Source organism: Mytilus californianus, unplaced genomic scaffold, assembly GCF_021869535.1.
Source record: "Mytilus californianus isolate M0D057914Y unplaced genomic scaffold, xbMytCali1.0.p SCAF_16, whole genome shotgun sequence".
Classification (NCBI taxonomy): domain Eukaryota; kingdom Metazoa; phylum Mollusca; class Bivalvia; order Mytilida; family Mytilidae; genus Mytilus; species Mytilus californianus.
Window position 1 is genome coordinate 347,662 of NW_026262648.1, and position 10,998 is coordinate 358,659.

A 10,998-nucleotide genomic window follows, 5' to 3' on the forward strand; every position below is an offset into this window, starting at 1 on the left:
GGTAAATGTCATTTCCTTGACAATTAAGTACACATCCGGTTATTTCGGTATGTTCCGTAATTACGATCATTCACGAGGTTCCGAAAATTTGATCGGAACCCATGCATCCATAAGACATGTTGAGTTAATTAACAGATACTTAACGATTTTGCGGCATCGCACTATAAACGTATGAAGTCCGCTTGTTGGAGTTCCTGTCAATATAATACTTCCATGATTAGATCAAGTAAGTATCTCTCGCGGGAGAGTTACACTTATTGATGATTGGTCGGTAACGAACATTTATGTGTCCTGCTAGCTGACCAGTTCGAAATGCCTCATTACTTATTTCTAGATTAATTTTATGAATTTTTGGAAGAAGGTACATGTGTCCTCCATGTTTTGAATTATCATTATTCTTTCAGAAATTATACGTCTGGGAATCTTTTTATTTTCCTCTCCTTGCTTTATATTTAACACGTCTCTCAACATGCCAAAATTGTAATGATTTACAATAAAAAGAAAATATTATCCTCCACACACATGGCCAAGATAACACTGATATATAATTTCTTATTCAGTTGAATTATTAACTAGAATAAAAAAGTTCTAAGGTTCACGTATTGTCTTTTTTTTTTTTTAAAAAGCAAATTGTTGTGTAATATTAAGTATCAATAAATTTACATGTAATAATATGATGATGATGAACGGCTGTTTAACGTCCAGCGGCAAATTAATATGTATATATATATATATATATTCAGGACGAGAACATGTTAATGTAATATGAATATTTACACTGCTTTGTACTTGACTGACACGCTGAGCCGGATTTTTAACGTGCTAGTTCACACTGGGTAACAGTCCGCAGGAAGCAGCATGTCACCTTACCCGGACACATTATTCTGACTCCGAGCCGTCCAGTCTTTGCTCTTACTCCTTAATGCCGCTCGCTGCAGCAACAAATACCAATTTTAAAGCCTTTGGTTTGACCTGGCCGGGGTTCAAACCCACGACCTCCCGCACTAGAGGCGAACACGCTACCACAAGACCACCGAGACGGTTAGAATAACATTGAATCCTGTGTACATAATATGATGAATTAGACAAATTCTCTGAAAGAAGAAACAAACAAGTTAAAGTGTGTCTTTTCCAATGGATTTTTTTATATAGTCTGATGTTATTCTTTTACACCAATATCTCAAGTTAGAAAAGGCTTGAGCCCTCACAAATATGTATAAGGGTCTGGATTGGGGGTCCTTTATTTCTGTATTCTTTAATTTTGTCATGCCATTGTTCTCTATTTTTTATACTTTTGCCTATTATTCTCTATTCTTTATATTTTAGCACATCATTTTTCTCTATTCTTTAGTTTTGTTATGCCATTTTTCTCTATTTTTTATACTTTTGCCTATTATTCTCTATTCTTTATATTTTAGCACATCATTTTTCTCTATTCTTTATATTTTTTTGGCCCATTATTCCCTATTCTGTAAACCCCCATCCACATACTCATGTATAACACCGCCAAATGTCTGCCCCAAGTCGGGAGCCTGTCAATTAATATTTATTGTTGCTTAGTGTCTACCATATTTGTTTTCAATTTATTTTGTTAGCTTAAATGAGGTAGTTGGTTTTCCCGCTTCAAATTTTTGTCATATATTAATTTAATTAACTCGAATATATGAAATTTAAAAGGTAACGGTAAATCTGTTCCGTATAGTGTGTTAAATGTCCATGGGGTCTCTTCCAATATGAAGATATAGAATAAAGAATAAGAATAACATTAATTTATAATAATTATAGATGATTAAAACAAGACATTCACATAATATTTATATACACAGAAATAACAATCGATATCCAGCCAAAAAAATGACTTATGATACACTGAACCTTAAAACCAAAATATATACAAAATATACTATTTAAACTTGTTAATCATGTTAATATAGTCTTGTAAACGTTTAACTCAGAATGGGACAAGTCACGGCGTAAAAAACAAAAAAAATAAATCTAAAATGAATAAAAATATATGTCAACTATATAATGAACACAGTTGAGTAAAAATCTGTTAAATGAATGCATTAAAAATTCGTTATAGGAAAATATTACTGTAAAAATAATTTTCTTCGCAAATAAAATTTATGTAAAAATTTGCAAAAATAATACTGGAGATTGGGACAATTCATAATTTCAATAAATTTTCTGTTTATATCAAGATATTCTAAGGAGGCATAATTCTACTCTTTTCAATATTTAGAATTAACTTTTATGTGGGTTTTAAGCGCTTACGGTGGTTGTTAGGGCTACTCAATTTAATTGACGAAATTTATCAAAATAAATGTGTAACGCCAGTAAATTTACATGTGCGAATAAAAGAATGGAAAAGAGATTTAGAAAATATGTCCCATCGACATCTTGGTTCTCTATTGTTTATAGTCTATAACGATTTCCTGCAGCTGGCGGAGTAGAATGTAAGTTTCATTAAAGCTGGCGGAGGAGGGAGAAAGCTTCCGTAAAGCTGGCGGAAAATGGATTTAGTTTTTGTTAAGTTGATAGAGGAGGGAGGTAGTTTCCACAAAGCTTCTGGAGGAGGTAGTTAGTTTCCGAAAAGATGGCGGAGGAGGGAGCAAGTTTCCGTAAAGATGGCGGAGGAGGGAGTAAGTTTCCGTAAAGATGGCGGAGGAGGTAGTAAGTTTCCGTAAGATGGCGGAGGAGGTAGTAAGTTTCCTTAAAGATGGCGGAGGAGGTAGTAAGTTTTCGTAAAGATGGCGGAGGAGGGAGTAAGTTTCCGTAAAGATGTCGGAGAAGAGAGTTAATTTATGTAAAGATGACGGGAGAGGTAGTATGTTTAGGTTAAGATGGCGGAGGAGAGAGTAAGTTTTCGCACAGTTTCCGGAGAAGAGAGCAGGTTTCCGTAAAGATGGCGGAGGAGGGAGTAAATTTTCCGTAAAGCTTCCAGAGGAGGGAGTTAGCCTTCAATTAAGAAACGGTGGGAGTAACTTTCCGTAAAGCTGACGGAGCAAGGATTTAGTTTTCTTAAAGGTGCGCGATGAAGGAGTAAGTTTCCTGAAAGCTGGCGGAGAAGGTGATAACTTTCCGTTGAGCAGAGGGAGAGGGAGAAAGTTTCCGTAAAGCTGGCGGAGAAGGCGATAACTTTCCGTTGAGCAGAGGGAACTGTAAAGCTAGCGGAGAAGATGATAACTCTCCGTTGAGCAGATGGAGAGGGAGAAAGTTTCTGTAAAGCTGGCGGAGAAGGTTAAAACTTTCTGTAGAGCAGAGGGAGAGGAAGAAAGTTTCTGTAAAGCTGGCGGAGAATGTTAAAACTTTCTGTAGAGCAGAGGGAGAGGGAGACAATTTCTGTAAAGCTGGTGGAGAAGGTGATAACTTTATGTAGAGCAGAGGGAGAGGGAGAGAGTTTCTGTAAAGCTGGTGTGGAGAAGGTGATAACTTTCTGTAGAGCAGAGGGAGAGGGAGAAAGTTTCTGTTAAGCTGGTGGAGAAGGTGATAACTTTCTGTAGAGCAGAGGGAGAGGGTTAAAGTTTTTGTAAAGCTGGTGGAGGAGGTGATAACTTTCTGTAGAGCAGAGGGACAGGGTTTAAGTTTTTGTAAAGCTGGCGGAGAAGGTGATAACTTTCTGTAGAGCAGAGGGAGAGGGAGAAAGTTTCTGTAAAGCTGGTGGAGAAGGTGATAACTTTCTGTAGAGCAGAGGGAGAGGGAGAAAGTTTCTGTAAAGCTGGCGGAGAAGGTGATGACTTTCTGTAGAGCAGAGGGAGAGGGAGAAAGTTTCTGTAAAGCTGGTGGAGAAGGTGATAACTTTCTGTAGAGCAGAGGGAGAGGGAGACAGTTTCTGTAAAGCTGGCGGAAGTGAGAGTAAGTTTCCCTCACATAGTGTCGATACTTACTATATTGACTAGAATATATATTTTATAAATGTATTTTCATATCAAGGGTTAACTGGCATATATTATTATGGTCATGCTGCTGAATGAACATTTTGCTTTTATGGATGATGGAGAATGTTCAATTACTTTTCCGACTTTGTAAGGAAAACAACATGTTGGAAGTTGTGAAATATCTCCGTAAATAGACTGATAACCTACAGATAGTCAACTTTAGTCAAAACGTGGTTTGGTGTCATTTACAAATCTCGAATAATTTATTGGAACATGGTCCATGATAAATACTGTGGGGGGCAATATTTGACACCGAAATAGGACAAAGATGCTTTGATTTTTCTTTTTTCGCCATTTGAGGCCATTTTGTTTGTTTGTTTTTGTTTGTCATAAGATTTCAAGTATATTCAGACAGCCTTAGCTTAGTTGGTGAAGGTAATAAAGTAAAAAAAATACCACGGAAAATTAAGTGAGAGAAGGGTAATACGCATCATAATTAAAAGTCAAATAACAATAGAAAAGAAAGGATATGGGTATCCATCCATGACACAAAATCAGTACATGCACAGCAAAAAAAAATACAAAAAAAAATACAAAAAGCAAATCACGAATAGACTAATGAAAAATAGCTTGGATGTAATTTTTTGTAAAAAAAAAACCGCCATGGGATCAAAACTGTATCGTATGCCCTAAACGTCCAGTAGCAAACATTTCATGCAAGTTTAGGACGAGAACAAGTTCAAAATAAATACAAAAAGTAGGTCCTTTAATAGGGGCCGACGGGATGAAGGTCCGGAAACTTTGACTGATACTGGAAAATGAGGGTATATTTGATAGGAACAGCAATTTTGCCTCGCAACAGGTCACCTACGGACCCCTGAAAGAATTGTTGCAAGGCTTCCAAGCGTGCAGAAACGAAGTGGCCCTCTCTTTACACGAGGCATCGGATTTAACGTCCCCATTCTGACGGGATGTGGCTGCGTATTCATACATCCTGCACAGACTAACAGACGCCCTACTTTGGCAATAGTTTTACTGCGGGTAGATAAAAGACCAAGAATGGCCATAGTTCTTTTCCCCAGTCACCATTTGGGGCCATAGGTGACGTTCATTGAAATCTAATACGTCACTACAGACGCGAATATAGCAAATGAGTTCGGAAATACTGTAAACCAACTTATTTTCACGGATACTTTATTTCGTTTTAGCCCTTTCTAACCCTTTTCGCGGCGATTCAATTGTGCGATTCTCAAATTTACTTGAGGTTGTTAAATAAGAAAACATCCAAATTTTACATATTCGCAACGATTTATGTTCGCGTTATTTTTCTTCTCGCGAAAATTAATTGATTTACTGTAAATACATCGCAAGAAGAAACCAAAGGTACATCACAATCTTAAAAAAATTAAGAAAATTAGCATTAACACAGTAGGTAGGCGGTATAGTGTCCGGCGGAGATCGTGTTTTTCGAGTGAAAATTTACAAAAACACTATATCTACTGTGATTAAGAAACAAAGTTGTTTTTCGTAAACTTTTGTTTTAATTTTCCCGTATGAAACTGAAATATATAAATCTAAAAAGGTACACTTATTGCTGTTAATAGTAGGTTTATTTAAAGTAAGTTCCCTTGATCAAATTTCTGCAGTATAATAAGAGAATTTCTGATTATTTGGAGCAAACATACAATTAAAGTAACGGTAATTAAATTAATGATATGCACTGAGTTTAGACGGATCTTTACTGAGTTTTGGCAAAACTATTAACTAAGATTCATAACAATACAGGAACAAGTCTGCTATTAAGGGGCGCACTTGGTGTCCGTAGGAATACATATTACCTGTCGATAAACTTAATTGCCGAAATGTAAATAAAGGTTCTTAAGGAGAAAATTTACAGCTTTGATTATCTCATCACACTTCCAGTGAGTATATATAGCATTAATAAGAAGAAGGCTTTAAATGAGTTGCAGCAAATAAATCTGCACCCAAAAATTTTTTTAAAGGACAATTAAATAAACAAGAAAACTTCTTAGGTAGGGATAAGAATGTTTGGAAGTGGAGTGAAGATCATCCTCAATATTAGTTGTATTCTTGTTCTGTTCATGAACCATTGTCTATGTTTTTGTTTTTTTTCATCTTTTTTTTTAACTCTAAACCCCTAAGTATATTATGTTCCTGCTATCATTGTATTGAAGATATGGTACAGGTACACTACAGTGATAACCTTCACAGTTGTCATACCGAAAATAGGTTACAAGCATGGAGATAGTCATGATTTCTTTGAAGACATGTCATGAATTTAAGTGAATTAAAAAAAAAAAAAACATAGGACAATTAGTAATTCTGAATTATTATAAAGCATTTTTATCCCTTATATTACTCTTCTTACTTACCGTGAGAGAAAATCAGCCTTTGATCTTAATATGTTTGATTAATTGATTGTTGTTGTTTTGAAGAATTCAGTTCTCCTGTTCCGCACCTCAGCTATCTTGTATTTAATACCGTTAGATCTAGATTTGTAGTATTTACTGTGAAAATCTGTAAACATGAAGGTCGCCATTATTTTACTGTGCTTTGTCGGTAAGTAGCACGTGTTGTTTTCTTTGGCTTTAATTTAAAGACTTATTGACCAAGCTCGTTATTACAACGGTGATGTTCAATTACTGCGTTTGGTATTCTTGGGGATATACAACAATTTAGCATTATTTATAGTTAAAGCAAGACTACAATTTTTATTTTTTTTGTGTCTGTCGGTTGTTCTGAGCATAGACTGGTTCCCTGTCCTTTATATCTTTAGCTCTAACAAGGGTGACTCAGATACCCGTATGTGGCAAGGAAGAGAACAAACCTAGTTCTAGACATCGCAAAATATTCCGTTTAAGTCTTCTATGAAGTTAACTCAGTAACCGAGATTAGCGTGTAGAAAGACATGATTAGTATGTTTTTGTTTGTTATCTTTTTAAAAGTGCTCTGCCTGTATTGATTTTTACTATGCATTTAATTTTCCTTTTGGTAGTCCATGGATTGATGACCTTGAGACATGCACGTGGATATGTGACGGAATACACTAGTTTTTTTTAAATAGTAGTCCTTCCCATTTAAACACGATTGAGATGACTAGTGTAGTCCGTCACATATTCACAACTTTATTTTTGACTAAGGACTATTTATAGCTTTGCATATTGTAGACAACTGTGTATCGCTTAAGACTGTATGTCGCCTTTTTGATGTCATTTTTGTTGTTGCCGGGTTGCTGTCTCATCGACGAATGCTTTATAAAATTATTCGTACGCACATGCTAACAATGCTACACTGGTGCTACGCCACTGATTTGCATCGGCAAAAGCCCATTTTGTCCGTTATAGAACTATGCAGTCAACAATTTGAAAAGGGAAACAACTTGTGTTCAAGTGTGTAAGCACAGAATCAAATCGGTAATTTAAATTGACAAAATAGACCAATCGGGTAACCTCGGCAGATACCGCTTCCCTACATCTGAATCTGATGAAGTGTGGGAATAGACTTTTCGCCCTAGTTATCTTGACATTGTAAGAATGTCAAATATATAATCATTTAACTTGTTATAAACCTTAATACAATACAAATGACATGAACTTAATAACCCGAACAATGTTTTTTACTTGATTTCATTCTGCATACGAATTCACTATACCGCGATATACAGATTAAAAGACGTTAATATTTTGCTATAAGACATACAGTAGATGATGCAACTTTTATGACTGAAATAACTCTATAAATTTTGTAACTGTACTTAATACCCATTTTTTCTATCCAATTTCAAACTCATTTTTGATCATTTTCAATGGAACAAAATAAGATCATTTCTTTTATATTCACGACCCACATTTTGTTACGGATAATAGTAACCCACTGCATATTATCTTATGCATGAACTATGAAGAAATAAATTTAAAAGGTGTATGAGAAGATCGGCAAGCACATAAAATTTAATACACTATCACTAAGGACTAGCCTTAATACGAAAATTGTGTTCCCGCACCATCTGTGGTTCAATTGTGGTTCAGTCACAATTACGTCTTATTCCTCTGGAAATATCCACAGATCTTGTTTAATATTGTTTTAACGAGTAATATTTAAGAAATATAATTTTAAAAGATATAAAGCATAATTATATTTTCTCTTTCAGTGGCAGTTTATTCTGAGACATGCATTAGAAACCGCGACTGTACTCAAACGAAATGCTCGGACTCTACCCACACAGTCGTCTGCGGACTTGGACATTGCACGTGCAGCACAGGAACCACCGGACATAGTAATTATAAACATCTAAACATGTATTAAGGGGACGACCTATTTATTTTCGGAAGGGGGGGGGGGGGGGGGGAGGGAGGTAAGGAGGATTTAAAATTGATTAATTTTGTCTGGTAAAATGAATGATATTATATGAATAAATGCAGGATGTTGAGGATACAAATGTGTTCAAAAGTGAAAATAAATTTTCGAGCCGCAGAAAAAGAAAATAAACATTCGTAGCAACAGATGAAAATAAATGATCAATCCAGGGGAAAGAATCCTACTGCTCCGTATTGTAAGAAGACAGTAAAAAGGGACAAAAACTTTACCTAAAAACATTTAACAATTAATTTAAGAATAGTAAGTTATTATGTGAGTGTTAAGGACGATTAAAAAAAATAAACTCCTACTAAAATTTAGTTTTCAGTTTTCAATTTGTTTAATTAATTTCGCCGAGGGGCTCAGATTATCCAACTTGAATCATTCATGCACACAATTAGGTCGAGCATGAATTAAAGGGGCACTAGCTGTCAAATTCATGTTCACCGATTTGACTCAAATTCTCATATTATATTTATAACAATGTAAAACATTTATCCAAATTATAAAAAGTTTTAAATAAACAATTTACAGGGCATGGGCTCAATAATATGAAGCTTCGTTTCGTGTGTATTTTAGTCTAGATGCCATCTAATTAACTATCGAGATGACCCCGAAAACAACCGACAGTCACATGACACGATATAAACATAAACATAAATATCAATAGATATATGGACCTCGTGCAAATGGATTTTTCTATGTCTGTTTGATTTCAATTTTAAGGTTGAAAAAATAAGTTAATTTTCGATTTTTACCTGTATAAGAATGATTTTTTTGTGGATCGAATCAGTCAATCAAATGATTTACCTTTGTTTCACTTTAAATGTTGACATTCTTTTCGTTTAATAGCCTAACACGCATCAATCATGCATAATCCATCTCTAGTTAAGGGGTTAAATTGAAGTTCACATGAATACGGATTCCAAGAGGTCGAATTATTCATTTGCAAGTGAATAATTCATCATCGGTTGTGACCGTCAGAAATCTTCGGAGGTCATCTCGATGGTTAACTAGATGGCGTCTAGACTAAAATACACACGAAATGCTGATATATATCATCGAGTCTATGCATTGTTAATTGTTTATTTCAGACTTATTGTAATTTGGATATACGTTTTAGTATGTTATAAATCAAATATGAGAATTTGAGTCAAATCGGTGAACATGAACTTGACAGCTAATGCCCCTTTAAGTTTTTTTATTATTGTTATTTGTCTTGTGAGCTCTTGCTATAAGGCTTTGCTATTGTCTGTCTTCCATCGGCATATGTTTATATAAATTATCTGTTATATATTGTATAAAGTACTTCAAATAATTAATTGCATTTTTTCTTTTTTTTTCTTTCTTCAGCATGCGCAGCTGCTGGTGACTGTAGGGATGAACATTGCAGATTCGGTCAGAGATCTCATTGTGTTGACGGACATTGCCACTGCACACTCCAAGACCTGATTGGAGGAATAGGTCGTTAAGTTGGTGGCACGACTATCATATTGTTGAATATTGAAACTATAACATTATAAAAATAAAACGTCAGTTGACATTATATAAAATTAGTTTGTTTTTCGACATTATTGTCCAAATAAATTTTGAGATATTTTGTTATATTTCTAAAAAGTAACCCGTCAAGGTCATGAAGGATATCTTTAGCTATGTATACATAAGACATCAGTTCATAAATTTATTTTGGATGTAACACGTCTTCTGACAGGGTGAAAGTTCTTTGTCTATCAGCTCATAGACATATTTTTGTTATCATATGTGACCGTGACGTCATCAACGTTTTTTCATGATCTACTCCTTAAACAAGTTTAGAATTAAATTATAAGGAATGACTGTGATATTTTTTTCTGTCTATTCGAAATAACCTAAAAAAATGTGGTGCACACTTTTAAATTACTCGCTGCGCGTGTTATTCAGTGTGCACCACATTTTTGATATTATTTCTTCATAGACAGAAAAAATATATCAGTCATTGCTTAATTAAAAAAAAAGCGCATACGTCATACTTTATATTTTCTTAATTTGAAAAAAGAATAAATTTACCAGTACATAAATGATCCAATGATCCAAACGATCATCCAAAATGTTTATTGAAGACCATTAATAGAATACACCACGGAGATAATATTCTATATATTAAAGGAGATTTGGCTATACTCCAATGAGACATTAATCCAACTACACAAAATACTACTTTTTCTTTTTTAAATTGTTTTTAACATTGCATGCTATTTATTTGTATTGCTTGTGTTTTTATAGTTTCTCCTTAAATGAAACCTTTGTGACGACATGAGGGTTGTGATAGATTTTTCTACTGAATTATAGGAATGAAATCGTCATTTTGAACTGTATTTCAATGCCTTAAAAGCCAGTTTTCCAATTCTGTATCCATAAGTTGCATTTTCGTCAAGAACAAAGATTTGCAGTATTAGATACGTCGTGCGTGAATGGTGGTAAAGGCCGATGCGAGTTATTTATTCTTAAGGATTGCTTGATAGCTATTTAAAAAAATAATCTAATAGGTTTCATAACGACTGAGAATTGAATATCGCTTGCTGTTAACTCGAGTGATTTCAATATAATGATAAAGGAGCCTTTGACGAGTTGATTAGTATCATTTAAATTAAATGACGAGAGTTGATATCAAGCGATACTCAATTCTCCAGATTTCACTTATGGTGATGATTTTTTTCATTTTTGTCCCGGTGAAATAATTTTGATTTCACAAGCTTCATTTCAA